The 15,586-nt window shown below is 37.3% G+C and overlaps 1 protein-coding gene across 2 annotated transcripts in view; it reads right to left on the bottom strand.

Annotated features, from left to right (window-relative positions):
- LOC18107984 (ammonium transporter 3 member 1) overlaps positions 1-15,586 on the bottom strand; it is an 85,395-nt gene that overhangs the window by 43,153 nt on the left and 26,656 nt on the right. The gene's annotated exons all lie outside the window — the stretch shown is intronic.

The following is a 15,586-nucleotide window of genomic DNA, read 5'->3' as shown; positions in this document are numbered from 1 at the left end:
TTTGGGTCCCAAAATAAATGAAATAAAATAAATAGCCAAAGGAGGTTAGAAAAATAACAGGAGGCAGAAACGCTCAGCAAATGGTCAGAAAAATCGGTCAAGGAGGTTAAAAATACAAAGATTGGATTTTTGACAGTATATTCTTGAAGGATGAGAGCCATGTTGAGAAGGAAATTTGAATTTTGAGGAGAAAAACCCAAGTTTGGATGTTTATAGACTTAATTGGATTTTTAATTGATTTTATAGGGGATTTGATTGCAAGAAAATTGATTTTTAAGTCAATTTAGGCTTTAATTGAAAGAAATTTAAGTTATGGGGCCAAAATATATTTTTTAGGAATTTATTGGGTCAAATCAGGGGTTTAATTGAATAAATATTGAAGTTTAATGACCAATTAGGGGTTTAATTGAAAAAACCGAAACCAGGGACCAATTTGGAAAAACCGGGTAAATAGAGGCGGCTGTTTTACTTTGGTTTAGGGGCCTAATTGAAGAAATTGGAAGTTTATTGATCAATTGAGGGCTTAATTGCATAAATTAGAGGCCAAGGACTGAAGTGAAAAACGCGGCCAACTATGGGGGCGGAGATCGAATTTGGCAGGGATACAATTGAAATGAACAAGAAATGATAGATGACTGATTTGAAGTTTGGCTCATTTAAATGAAACGGCGCGTTTTATCCAAAACGACGTCGTTTCATAAAAAAAAAAAAAAAAAAAAGAGGAAGGCCAGAACGGTGTCGTTTTGAACGACACTGTTCATCTTCCTCCTTCCCCCGTTGAACAACAACAGAAGACAAAAACCATTTTCAAAAACCGTCCCGCCTCTCTCTCCTCGTCCCCACCGAAGCCCCACACCTTTAGACCACCGAACGGGTCACTGGCCGACCAGCCGTTGCGTGATTGAAGGCGCACCTGCTCCATATTTTCCTATAAATAGAGAGAGACCGAGGGGAAGAAGGAAAAAAAAAGAACGCAGGAGAGAGAGGAGAGGAGAGAGAACAAACAAGAGAGACGAAAAAGAGGAAGGAATAAACCGAAAACAAAGAAAAGAAAACCGAAAACAAAGAGAAAGGAAGAAAAAAAGGGGGAAGGGAGGAGAGAACCCGAAGAAAAAAACCGGAGGAAGAATTGGAGAAAGAAGGCAGGAGAGAGAGAGGAGAGGAGAAATAACACAGAAGCAGTAGAGAAGAGGAAGAGCCAACCTTCGGTCAGCAACCACCAGCAAAACCACCACCAGCACCACTGTCAGCTCCTCTACCCAAGCTCATCGTCGCAGGTAACTCTTCCCCTGTTCATCTTCTTGCATGTAGAACGTGCACTGTGCACGTTCTGCAAGCAAGAAATTAATTAGCTGGTTACTGTGCAGGGGCACAGTAACCGGCTAATTAATTCCCCCAATTAACATGTTACTGTGCATGTGCACAGTAGCCACCTAATTAATTAACGGGTTACTGTGCTTATGTACAGTAACCCCGGTTACTATTTGTGCACAGTACCCCGTCTGTCACTGTTGTGTACAGTATCCCGTCACAGAAGAAGCATGATGGCCTGTTGGGCCGAGATCGGCCCAACCTTTCTTTGTTGGGCCGAGTCCGGCCCATTTATTTGGGCCGGCCCAGCCCGATTTGTTTTATATTATATATTATATATTATAATATGTTATAATATATGTGTGTATATATGTATATATATATAAAATATGATAATTAAAAATATATATATATTTGGAAAAATCTAAAACATATGGTTGATTTTTTTGCATATTTTTATCAAAGTGGTTTAATGTTGGTTTGTATTTTTATACCGTAAAGATACAAAACCAGTGTTAAAAATACCCGGTTTTCGTCGAAATATCAAAGATTTTCAGAATAAAAAATGTTTTTGCTTTCAAAAAAATTCTAAAAAATCCCTAAAAATGTGGTTGATTTTTCTGCAATTTTTTATCAAAGTGGATTAATATTGGGTTGTATTTTTATACCGTAAGGATACAAGCTCAGTATTAAAATACTCAATTTTCGTCAAAGCATAAAAAATAATATTTTCCAAAAAAAATTGTTTTTTGTTTTAAAATACGGCCTAGTCTCTCCAATATATATATATAAATATTATAACATCATATTTTTACACAACAAAGGAAATTTTCAAAAAACAATATATGTATTAGCATGCATTTTGGCTTTAATAACCAGTTTATTTAAGCCATGAGAACTAGGCCAATATTTCAAAAATTCTAAAAAATCTTTTGTTTTCTTTTAGTATTTGGGATTACGAATTTATACGTAAAACGTATTCCTAAATATTAATAATAAAGTTTTGGTATAGACATTAGAACAGTTAGGACTTTACCCGAGAAGATAAAGACCTTCTTACTGAGGAGGATTTTTCTTGAACCATAGACAGACCAACAACTAGGAAAACACGAAAACACCTTAAATTTTATCAGACAATAAAACGATGCAGCTTACCTTAGGTAGGGCGTATTTGGGGTGCTAATACCTTCCCTTTACGCAACCAGTCCCCGTACCCGATCTCTGAGACCAGTTAGGGTTCCTAGTGACCAAAATACTAGGTGGCGACTCCCATTCCATTTTCTACCAATAAAAGACAATATTTTCTTGTCTCCCCACATTTGCCAGATAGATACCATACACACTTCCTAGATTTTTAAAAGTGGAATATTCGCCGCGACGCCGCGCACCCGCGACACATTTGTTTGCATTCCAAAGCCTTCTTTGTCCTTCTGATTTACCAGCTTATCCGTGTGCTAGCCACCCACTCAACTGTAAGTGTCATGCCTATCTTGGGATATCCATGATGATTACTCCTCTCGTTGTTTATCAAGCATGACTGTGCCCCCAAGTGTGGTGTTGCTTGATTCATTATGAATGAGCTTAATCGATCATTCATCTTTTTCCCAAGAGGCATGATCCAATTCATATTAACAACTCAAATATTTATAATATTTATCATGCATATGGAAAATTATCCACTCACCTGATTAAAAAACAAACCAAACACAAAAGCAGATATCGAAAAAAATTCTACTGATGTCCTGCAAGTAGAATATCAGGATTATCTGAATACAAAATGAGACATGCTAAAAAATGACTCAAAAAGAACTTACAACCTATTTAATACACTTAACTAAGGGTTTATTCCATAACCCTATATGTTTTTGAGCTAATTAGTCATTTTTTCCAAAAACCAAAAAATTAAACGATTTTTCCAAAATTTAATTCATAAGAAAACAAATAATAAGACTTGATAATAATTCACTAAATAACCCTCAATTATTCATCAAACCAATATGAAAAATCTAATATTACATCTAGGGACCAATTTGAAAATTTATCATATTTTTAGGGGTCAAATTGTAATTTTAAGAAATTGGAGGACCATACTAAAAATGTCATAAATTCATAACCATACTAGAATCTTGCCCATAATTTATCCTCAGTTCCGTACAGAATCTCAAATTATGCTCCAGGTACCATTATGTAATTTTAGCATATTTTTAGGGGTCAAATTGTAATTTTGTCAAATTGGAGGACCAAACGGAAAATATCATAAATTCCTAACTATACTGGAATTTTACCCATAATTTATCCTCAGTTCTGTCTAGAATCTAAAATTATGCTCCAGGGACCATTTTGGAATTTTTAGCAGATTTTTAGGGTCAAATTGTAATTTTGTTAAATTGGAGGACCAAACTGAAAATGTCATAAATTCATAGCTATATTGGAATTTTGTCCATAATTCATCCACAATCCTGTCCAGAATCTCAAATTATTCTCTAGGGACCAATCTGTAATTTGTTTCCAAAGTTCGGGGACTAAACTGTAATTTTCACAAATTGAGGAACCAAATTGAAATTTCATCATCTTCAACCTCAAACCCAGATTTTTTCTATAGAACACCTACTGATATATCAAGATTTCTAACTCAAATTCATCATTTTAACAAACCATAACTCAAAATCATTATTTTTACCTAAAATCTTTTAAAATCAACTAATTAACTGATCAATACCCATAACAATCAACCCATAATATTCAAATCAATTCATCAATCAAACCCAAAACAAAATATCTAAAACTCTAATCTTCAACAAAACATAAAATTAAAGCTAAAAAAACACATTTATACACATCAAATCATAAATCTTACATTTTAAATTTATTTTCTCTAACTCTCTTCTCCTTCCTTTATTTTTCCCTCTTTTCTCAACTTCTTTCCCTTTTCTTATGTCCTGCCGGCCCTCACTCTGAATTTTCAGATCCTTCTTTCTTTCTATGTTTTTTTTTATAATAATACTCTTTATTCATTTACTCTGAATTTCATTTTTTTTATACATGAAATCTTTTAATATTTTGGAAAAAAAATATAAATCCAAAAACTCAATTTACTAGAAAAAAGTTCAGAAATCATTTAATATAAACAATAATTTTTATACTCACTTTTATTTATTTGCAGTCCCTATTATGTTATATTTCAAGGCCGGCCAAGTTTATATGGATCTACTGTATGAAAAAAAAAAGTATTTGGTTATTGTTATAAAATAAAAGAGATGAAAAATAATAAATATATAAATATATTTGGTTATAGAGATGAAAATAAAGAGTTAGTAATGAATGTGTTTCGGATACCATTTTTAAATGAATTTCTGTATTTTTATAATTTTTGTATAGAAATGATATGTTTCCACGCAACCCAGATTATCTTGCTACTATGCAATCAAGTCTATTTTGAGGCTAAACTGTCTCAAATCATTTGAAGCCATTTCATGATTGAAGACAAAATTGAACCTTTTTTCTTATGCTTCAATACCAAAATCATTTTTGATATTCTATTATAAATAGCCTTCCTTATATGATTTAGATACTCAACCAGCAATTAAAGAACAGGCCTCTAGTTCATCTAAAAAAAATGGAAACCCAAGCACATTTAACAGCAAGCAGTAATCGCCAAAACAATTCTTGTCCAGAGGCAAATTTCCCATACCGTTTGTGGGGTTGTAGCTTCGCTTCATTTTCCTTCCCACAAACGGTAAATTACTTCTCTTCTATATATGTCTAGCAGTATTAAGAAAAATTATGTTTCAAAACTATATACAAGCTATTAGAGCCATTAGATTTGTGGGATCTATCATCCAATTCTGCCCTAAGATTAGAATATGATGTTTCATAATTTGTTTTTAATTTTTTAATTATATATTACCTGTCTGTGTGTTTTTTAATGATAAAATCATATATATCCTATGTCTCCACTCCTCTCAGGTCAAAGTTGATGTTAAAGTAGTTACACTTTTGTCTAGCCGTTGATTGCTTTTATTTTAAACAAAGAATTCATCTTTTGATAGAGTAAAATTCTTTTTTTTTTCTAAGGATTAAGCATATAGTTTCCAAAACTTTAATAATTGTTTAATTAGTTCAGATAAACTAGAGATTAAGTTATAACTAACTCTTTGTTTTTTTGTATGAAGTAATCATTTTAAAATCTAATAATTGATTCTTACTGAATATTTCACTGCAGGAATTCATTAATCAGTTATGTCGGCTTGGTGTGTCATATCATTTTGACGACGAGATTGAAAACAGCCTTAAAGAAATTTTTTATGACCTTCCTAATCTTCTTGAGAAGCATGACTTTGATCTCTCCACTGTGTCACTACTATTTCGAGTATTCAGACAGCATGGATTCAAAATGCCTTGCGGTGAGCGCATACTTCCACTTTATAGCCTTTCAAACCTTAATTAACATCTCCAAAACTAATTCTTTGACACTATGAGAGCATTAATTAATTTCAGAGGAAAAATTAAATCTTAACACTTCAAGAATTAATTCTGCTAAATCTTTCTTTCATTTACAAGAAGTAATCTATGGTCAAAATAAGATTATGAAAAAAATTGACTAGAACAGTAAAATTATTCCTTCATGAAACTAAATAGATATTCTTTCATAATCCACAAACATCTTTTGAAAATTGGCTAAAATTTGTGTTGTGTTTTTTTTTTATGAATCATCAGTTGTGTTCGACAAGTTCAAGGACACCAATGGAGAGTTTAAGAAAACAATCATCAACGATGTTAAAGGCATCCTGAGCTTGTATGAAGCTTCATTTTTAAGTGTGCATGGAGAACAGGTACTTGATGTAGCCCTTGTTTTCACAAAGGCAAACCTGGAGTCTTTGGCTATACAATCAAGCCCACGTCTAGCAGACCATATTAGGAATGCTTTGATCCGGCCCTTTCACAAAGGCGTACCAAGAATAGAGGCTAGAAAATACATCTCTTTCTACGAAGAAGACGAGTCTCGGAATGACACTCTACTCAAGTTTGCCAAGATAGATTTCAATCGAGTTCAGGTACTGCATCAACAAGAGCTATCCATTCTCTCGAGGTAATTTTGTATTCGAGTTGAGAGAGACATCAGACTAAGTTTCTATTGGAATTTATTTACTCGGTTGCTATTTACATTTTAGGTGGTGGAATGATTTAAATTTTGCTGAGGAGTTTCCTTATGCAAGAGATAGAATCGTAGAGATCTATTTCTGGGCAAATGGAATCCATTTCGAGCCTCAATATGCTTTCTCTCGGATGATGGTCACGAAATATACAAAAATTGTATCACTGGTAGTTGATACATATGATGCTTATGCATCTTTTGAAGAAATACAACGTTTTACTAATGCAATTGAAAGGTTTGTTTCTTGTTACCTCATAGTCTGTCTTTCTGTTCTAAATCTTTCATAAACAAAGAAGTTGATACAAAGATGTTCAGGAAAGGAAATGGAATTTTCTGTCTCAATTTCAGATGCAGCATGAATGCTATTGATCAACTACCTGCCGATTACATGAAAGTTCTGTTGGGGAATTCCGACCGGTGATGTTCTGATATTTGCCCATAGGAGGCTAAGCACACTGACACAATATTTTACGTGGTTCGGCAAAACCGCCTACATCCACGGGAGAGTCCATATTATTAGAGATATATAGAGAAAGGATTACAACATACATGGAGGAGGAGGATCACTTCACTCAAACTCAACTCCCAGCTCTTTTGCTGCACTTGCAGCTGCTGCAATGGCAGCAAGGCTGCTGCCATTGCAGCTCTCTCTTTCTCTCCACTCTCTTGCACACACTCACGTTCTCTCTCTCATTTTGCTCTCTCACGTATGCCTATAAATAGGCAAGTATGGTGGCTTCTCTTCTTCAACAACAGCAGCTGCACATGGGTTGATACATTTGTCAATGGTGGGTGCAACTACCATTGACAAATGGTAACCCTACTCCTTAGGGTAGGTTGCCCAATAATGACAAATCCCAACAATCACCCCCTTTGACATTTATATGGGCAATTGTCCTCTTGCTTCTTCAGCACAAACTTATATCTTGCAGCTCTTCCAAGCTTACCATTCCGAGAGCGTCTGTGGCCGAGTTTACAGGTACTCGCCAAACCTTTCAATCACCAGAGTCACCAAAGCACACCTTTTCTCACACAAAAGGATCACTACAACCAGATGGTCTGCCACTAGCCATCACATTGGCTCTGGGGTTGTTCTGAACTGGGCTCATATCGTGGCCCACACACCTTCTCCTTAGGTGTCTCCGCTCGTCGTCATGCGGCGGTCTGGACTGGGGCTTCTATCACGGCCCTCACACCTTCTCTAAGGTGTCTTCGCCCGTTGTCATGGGGCGGTCTGATCTGGGCTCCTATCATGGCCCTCACACACCTTCCATCTAAGGTGTCTTCACCTTTCATAGGTGGCCGCATCCTCCTTCAGCTGAGATGCTTCAAAGTGGCTCCAAAAGTCTCTACCACCATGTGCACTTATGGGAGAGATTACTGCCACTAATTACATAGAAAGAGAAAGTTGTGGTATACTCCTCGCAATCCTCCACCTCGATTTCTATGTTTGGAGCTTCTGTGCCTTTCTGCTTGACAGCTCCACCTACACCAACTCTCTTTGGTGTCTTCGCCTTTCATCATAGGCGGTTGCCTTGTATTACAGGCATTTGCACCCCCTCAATTAGGTGCCTCTGCAACAGCTCTCTTTCCATCCTTGCATGCATTGGAAAGGTCTTTGCCTTTTGTCTTCATTAAGAGCACAAGAGACTTCATGTTGTACAAACTTTAACAGTCTCTGCTCTGAGCTTCATCTGGGAACACTTCTTCTCCTTGCACCTGTTGTCTCATTACAGTACCTCGTTGGATCTTACGGGTACTCATGCACAATCTCCGTGTGCCCTCGTGCAATTTCTGTTCTCCAGATTTTTCCCCTATTCCTTGCTTATGTTTGACAGCAGCTCATCCTGTCATAACACCTATCCAAGTCAAAATAGGGTGCCAATCTTTATCCCCTTGCTGTATTCCTCTTCCATTATCAGGGTCTTCATCAATTCTCCCCTCGAGAAATCACAGTCACCGAATCTAACTTCTTTGGAGAAATCACCACTTCATCAGATCCTTGATCATACAGAACCCAACTGTTCCCTTGTGCCGCCATCCTGCTAGTCTTCAATTGTTTCATTACAAACTGCTATATATACGAAAATAGTACCGTATGGATAATCCTTCCACTAAGCAAGTTCCCAGGAAAGATTGGAGGGGTCACACTGGTCCCGCTTATAACCCAATCTCCTAGACAGAACTTCTTAGGCCATATCTATCCATCGTACTGTCTTTCCATATATACAACCATTTGCTAGCTTTGTTGCGGCTTTCCTTTACAAGTGATCTGGAATATACTGGTTTAATACATCATTTCTCAACATCTGGCGAGACTACCAGTTCTTAGATTCGTCAAGATTGGTCTTCATCAGTTTTCACTTTACACCTCTAATTGTCCACTTGATCGGGTGTCCAGAGTGTCCCAATTTTGCCTTCCTTCAAGGCAGCTAAAATTCTCTCCACTTAGCAGTTCAACACATGTAATTGGGTAAACATGTGTGACATGTTCTTCTTCATCTCCATCGACCACCATGATGACCATCAGATGCCTCCTGATCGGGCAATCTCTTTTGTTAATTAACCACCGCCATATTTGGTCTCGAATCTCAACGATCGGACCGTACCATTGCATCCGGAACGATCAAATTAGCTGGAAACAAGTCTGAAATCGTCCAAATCGCACTTCAGACGCCTAAGATTTGATCAAAACAATTCTGGCCTGATGCGCGGTCCAGATTTAATCTCAGATCCGGTTGCACGTAGACTCTGCTGCACAGAATCATTTCCCTCGGCTCGGCTCCAACACGGCTCGGCTCAACTCGGCTAGGCGCGGCTCAGCTCGCGGTTGGTGCCATGGCAGGTGAGTCCCACTGTGCTGATGTGTCTACTGACTTGACGTTGACATGGCATGCTGACTGTGCATGCTGATGTCACGCTTACATCAGGCTGATGTCATCCCTGGCATGCCTACTGTGCATGCTGACATCACAATTATGTCATGCTGACGTCATCCTTATCCGGGTCAGCCATGTGGGTCGGGTCAACTGGTATTCGAGTTGGGTCAGCCCATCCGGGCGAAGAAGACGCGTGTGGCGCGTCTGCGCGCGTGGGCAGACGCCCTGCCGGAGAGTGATGGAGAGTGCGGCCATGTCCGACGTCCGATTTTGACGCCGTTTTCACCAGTGGCTTCGTCTTGGCCACCTCTACACAGTGGTATGGTCAAAACATAATTTTGACAACTTTCATTTTTGAGCAAAAATCAAACACCCCTTTAAACCATGTGCTCTGATACCAATTGTTGGGGATTCCGTCTCCCCCATGCGCGGACCGGGGGTGTACTGATAGTTGCTCATAGGAGGCTTAAGCACACTGACACAATATTTTACGTTGTTCGGCAAAACCGCCTACATCCACGGGAGAGTCCATATTATTAGAGATATATAGAGAAAGGATTACAACATACATGGAGGAGGAGGATCACTTCACTCAAACTCAACTCCCAGCTCTTTTGCTGCACTTGCAGCCGCTGCAATGGCAGCAAGGCTGCTGCCATTGCAGCTCTCTCTTTCTCTCCACTCTCTTGCACACACTCACGTTCTCTCTCTCATTTTGCTCTCTCACGTATGCCTATAAATAGGCAAGTATGGTGGCTTCTCTTCTTCAACAACAGCAGCTGCACATGGGTTGATACATTTGTCAATGGTGGGTGCAACTACCATTGACAAATGGTAACCCTACTCCTTAGGGTAGGTTGCCCAATAATGGCAAATCCCAACAAGTTCTTTATAGAGCTCTTCTAAATCTTTTCAACGAAACTGAGAATGATATGGGAAAGCAAGGAAGATCCTATGCCTCATATTATGTGAAGGAGGCGGTATGAATATTTTTCCAGTCTCATGCTTTCTTTTACTATTTCTAGCATAATATATTGTTATTGTATATATTTTAAGTGAAATATTGCATAGGTTTTACCACACAATCTTTGTTTTATTTGTATGCTATTAGTTCAAAGAATTGGTGAGAGGCTACCATGCGGAGGCGGAGTGGGCAGATAAATGCCATGTCCCAACATTCGATGAGTATCGGGAATGGAAGAAGTTGCAGGAGGGGAGGAGTATAAATGGCTAAAAAGTTGGCCTTCCTGTGTGTTTACAGGCTCTTTATCTCCAACTTGGCGTGGCTTGGTATCTGCAATTTCATTAAATCACAGCATATCTGCTCCCCTCCAATCCAATGTCGGGTTCAAGGTGGGCGATGGGAGAAACATCAGGTTCTGGTCTGATTCCTGGCTAGGCCACGCAACCCCTCTTCAGTTCATGTTTCCTAGGCTTTATAACCTCTCCCTGCAGTAATCTTTAAGCATTGCAGAAGTCCATAACCAAAGTGATAACTCAATCAATCTTTCTTGGAGAAGACCCCTTCGATCCCGCGAGCTCTGTATGCGGGAAAGCTTGATAACAGAAGTGGAACGTGGTCTAGTCTTCTCTGATGGTGAAGACAGCAAGATTTGGAAATCCCACAGCTCCAACGTTTACACAGTCTCCTCAGGATGCCATCTTCTTGATGGTTTAATTGTTTCAACAAACCTTCACTCCCCTGCTCTGCTTTGGAAAGGGTTTGCTCCTTCGAAAATAGATGTGTTCATATGGCTTCTCCTAAACGACAGTGTTTGCACAAAAGATTTCTTAGCTAAGAGAAGAATCATCAATTATGAGGAAGCTCTTTGCCCTTTCTGCTGCAAGGAGATTGAGACTATACATCATCTCTTCCATCTCTGTCCTACATCTTGGTCTCTCTGGGGTAGACTCTTTAGTTGGTTTGGGTGTGTAGGCTGTCTGCCAAAAGACCCAAATCATAACCTTCAGGAATGGTCCGGCCTGTTAAAAGGAAATTTTTAACGTCAAGCAATTACCCTTCTCTGTAAAGGATTATACTAGTCAATTTGGATAGCGCGCAACAATATGATCTTCGACTCCAAAACTCCAAACTGGGATGTGATTTTTGACCTCACCTTTCATCGGTTGGCCTTTTGGTTGAAGTCCTCTGTTAAAAATTTCAGTTACACAGGTTCCGATCTTTATAGAAATCCTGAATGTATCATGAACTGGACTAACTAGTCGGGGTTGTAAATTCCTCGCTCTCTTTATGTTTTAATTCCCCCCTGTAATCTTTCTTATTGCAGCCCTCATCTTCTTAATGGGGTCGCCTATTTATAATATACTCGATTACTATATAAAAAAAAAAAATTGGCTAAAAAGTAATCCAAAAATTATTAAGGCTGGAAAGATGATCGGTCGTTTGATGAATGACATTGTGGGCCACGAGGTACGATGTCGGAATTCTTAAGAATAAAAATTATTAGATACACCGAGAATTGTATTCTCATATCTTATATAAGCAAGGAACCAATTTTGAAAATCATTTAAAAATTTTATCTTTTAAGTGAAAAAGTATTAGTTCAACTTATGATATACTTAATAACTTTCTTTCTTCTCAATATTTTTGTGCTCAGAAATTTTTCATGTTAAGTTTATTTTCTCAAAACTATAACATCGTTTATATGTTTGAAGGATGAACAAAAGAGAGGAGACTGCGCATCCGGTGTTGAATGCTATATGAAACAATAGGATGCATCGGAGAAGAAAGCAATTGAAGAGATACAAAAGATGGACGTTAATGCGTGGAAGGATATCAATGAAGATTGCATGAGGCCAACTAATGCTCCAATGCTTCTCCTTCAACATTTTGTTAATCTTATTCGAGTTACAGATCGATGTTATTTATGGGAATGATGACGATGCCTGCACAATTCCATCAAGTTTAAAAGATTATGTCACTTTATTATATATTGAGCAAGTGCCTCTGTATGAATAATGGTGTAGAATTCGTACTTTGAGCTCATGGTGGAACTCTCTATGAATGTTGTCGAATGTATTGTAATAAAACGAGCAGTGACTCGTGGATATTATATGTGCTATTGGATCTAGTGTGTATTTTGGTATGTATTGAATTTGATAGTTGAGTTTTAATTTTATTGATAGTTGATCTATTCTTAATTTATATATTATTCTTATATTTTTTATATATATATTTTATATAGGATCGGTGATTCTAACATTTCTCACTTGTAACCTATCTTTTAAGGTTTATCTAATAGATCAAGCTTTAAGATCTTCACTAGATTCCAAATCGTTTACAGGTCCCTTATTTTATTAAATTTGATAACTAAGTTTTGATTTGATTTTAAAAAATGGATTATTATTATTATTATTATTATTCATCTCCTCCTTAGTTGCAATAGTCATTATATTCTTTTTGAAAATGTCATAAAAAAATATCTCCTTTTTACAAACATCTCACTTTTACTTTTTATAAGTATAAATTTGCCACTTCCAAAAAAAAACATCATTAAAGCAGCTGGACATTAAATTTGCTTTTTTTCTCAAAGCTTTTCTGTTTTTGAATGTTTTTTTTTTCATTGTGGATAATTTATTCATGCTTGCTTATGCTTTGTCGACACCTCTTGAGGTTTTCTTGGGTGTATAATCTTAATTATAATATTTCAGTGTTTAGTTGCATCTAATGTTCTTTTTGATGCCTTGATCTTTGTTTGTTGTGTATTTGCCACCTTTATTCCAATTATTTTTTTATGATTCTTTTGAGCTGCAATTTTTCATGTTTCACGTTGTCTTGGTTTTTTTCCCTCGAAACATTGTTTTGTCATTCTTACATTCCTTGCCAGATTTATTATTTTATGCAAGTCTTTGGTCTCCTTTGCTTTATTCCAATTATTTTTTTATGATTCTTTTGAGCTGCAATTTTTCATGTTTCACGTTGTCTTGGGTTTTTTCCCTCGAAACATTGTTTTGTCATTCTTACATTCCTTGCCAGATTTATTATTTTATGCAAGTCTTTGGTCTCCTTTGCATTCATGGATCCAAACCAATACGCTTTACATTTTTTTTTACCTTTTTTCTTTTCTTTAGTCTCAATATTCATCATCATCCTTGTTGTCGCACCCTCGCGGCGGAGCGGCGATCCTCGATTGATTTCGGGTTGTTTGTTTTTGTGAATAAGGGAGTCGCCACCTAGTGTTATGGTTACTAGAAAATCTAACTGGTCTTTCAGAGATTCTAAGGCAAGGAACTGGTTGCGTAAAGTGAAGGTTTTAGTACCCCTACTACGCCCTATCTAAGGTAAGCTACTTGGTATTTGGTTTGCTTTATAATTGCTATGGTATTGGTGTTCTCGTAATTAGTTTTCCTAGGATAGGTTTGCTACGATGAATGGATTTGGGTTCAAAGTCTAAAAGCAAGAACCTTTGACCAATATGGATCATACCTTTAGATATGTCTACAAAGTGCCAAGGAGAACCAATGCAGATCTCTTGAAATATGTGTTTGATTCAATCTAAATTTATTGAGATAGAAATCCAAGGAGATTCCATGTGCTTTAAAAGCTCATTTTTCCTTTAGTATTTCAAGAGTTTGAGACTCGTAAATCGCAAGGAGGAGGGACAAAAATTTAGAAATCTCAGTAAATCCAGGGGGGCTTTAAAAGCCTATTTTTGCCTTAGTGTTTCATACTCTCATGGCTCGTAAACCGTTGAGTCAAAAATTAAAATGTCCTCAATTATAATCAAGGTTCTTTTCAAGAATTTGTGATGACTTATTATTCCTAGAAACTTATTTTGGATATTTACCAATTAAGATTTCTTTATCCAAATATTAACAGTGAATAATAACAAGTTATTCCCAATAATATTTTGGATATTCATCCCTTTAGGATTTCTTTATCCAAACATTAACGGTGAATACTAGATGAATTCCCCCTAAAATAATTTTTTGTATTTTTTGTAATATTGGCCAATACCCTTTGGAGTTTTACAAATATGTTGTAAAATCTAGAAATGCAAGAAAATAATTTTTTTGTTGTGTTTAAGAAATCCATACGAAAACACATTTTTGAAAGTTCAAATATTTGTTTTTTTTTAAAAGAAAAATATATTAAAAAACATGTTAGGGTATTGGCCGTATGCAACACACAAAAAACATTTTTTATATTTTTTTTGTCAAAAAACACAAGCATCACTATTCTCAAAGTTTGCAAGAAAAGGAACAGTCCAGAAAAAAAAATCAAGGATGGCCTTTCGAACCCAACCTGATTACTGGCCCAAACCAGTAACCGGTTCTGCTACAGTTGCATGCATATGCATGCTACCGTGGCAGGGTAATTAATTTGGCAAAAACAAGGAAAGAAAGACTTACCTGCGAGGCAGCGGTTGGAGGCAAAGTGGGAGATGACTGGTTGCTGCTCACGTCTTATTTTCCCCTTGTATGCTTAATTTATCCTCGAGGCTTAGATGAGGCGTTGCCATGCCAAATCATCCCAACTACGGCTATGATCATGCCCAGAACCACATGTAGATTAAGACCATCTTTTCCAAAGAAAAAGAATCCCATGATCAGCACAAGGATCGTCTTCATATGACCAAGTACTTGAAAGGACACAACTGTGAATCCTTCAGCCTCCAAAAATAACCCAATCCACGTCACAATGACCAGCCAGCAACACGCTCCTCGTAGTAGCTCAAGAAGAGTGAAACAGAGAGATGGAATTATGGAGGAGAGGAGGGCGTTATGACGTGTCAAATGAGGTGCGTTTGAAGCAATTTGCAGTTACTCTGTCTTTGCTTCGCTTTGCTTTGAAAGTTACGGTACTGTCTTTTTTTAGTTCAAAAGAGTCCTGAAGATTCCGAGAGAGAGAGAGGGGACAGTGTGTGGCTGTTGTGGTTTGGAGGTTAGCTCTTGGTCTGTTTGGTTGGCAGCAGGGAAAAGAGAGTGTAGGGGAGCTCTGGTCGGCTGAAAGGAGAAGGAAGAGGGCTTCCTTGGGCGGCGGCTGTTTTTTTTTTCCCTGGAGGGTGGGCAGCCGGCTCCTGTGTCAAAAGGGAGAGGTTTAGGGTTTTTTGTGGTTTAGGGTTTTTTTTGTTGTTCTTTCAAATTGTGCAAAACCCCATGTAAATTTTCTCCTCCTCGTGCATATGGCTTGAGGTTCACTTATATAGAAAATCTCTACACGTGCTTGTTGTAACCTATTTTTGGGTCCCCACAAAAAAATAAAATAAAATATAAATAT

This window comes from Populus trichocarpa, chromosome 19 (genome assembly GCF_000002775.5).
Source record: "Populus trichocarpa isolate Nisqually-1 chromosome 19, P.trichocarpa_v4.1, whole genome shotgun sequence".
Lineage (NCBI taxonomy): Eukaryota > Viridiplantae > Streptophyta > Magnoliopsida > Malpighiales > Salicaceae > Populus > Populus trichocarpa.
This window is presented reverse-complemented; position numbering and strand designations above follow the sequence as displayed.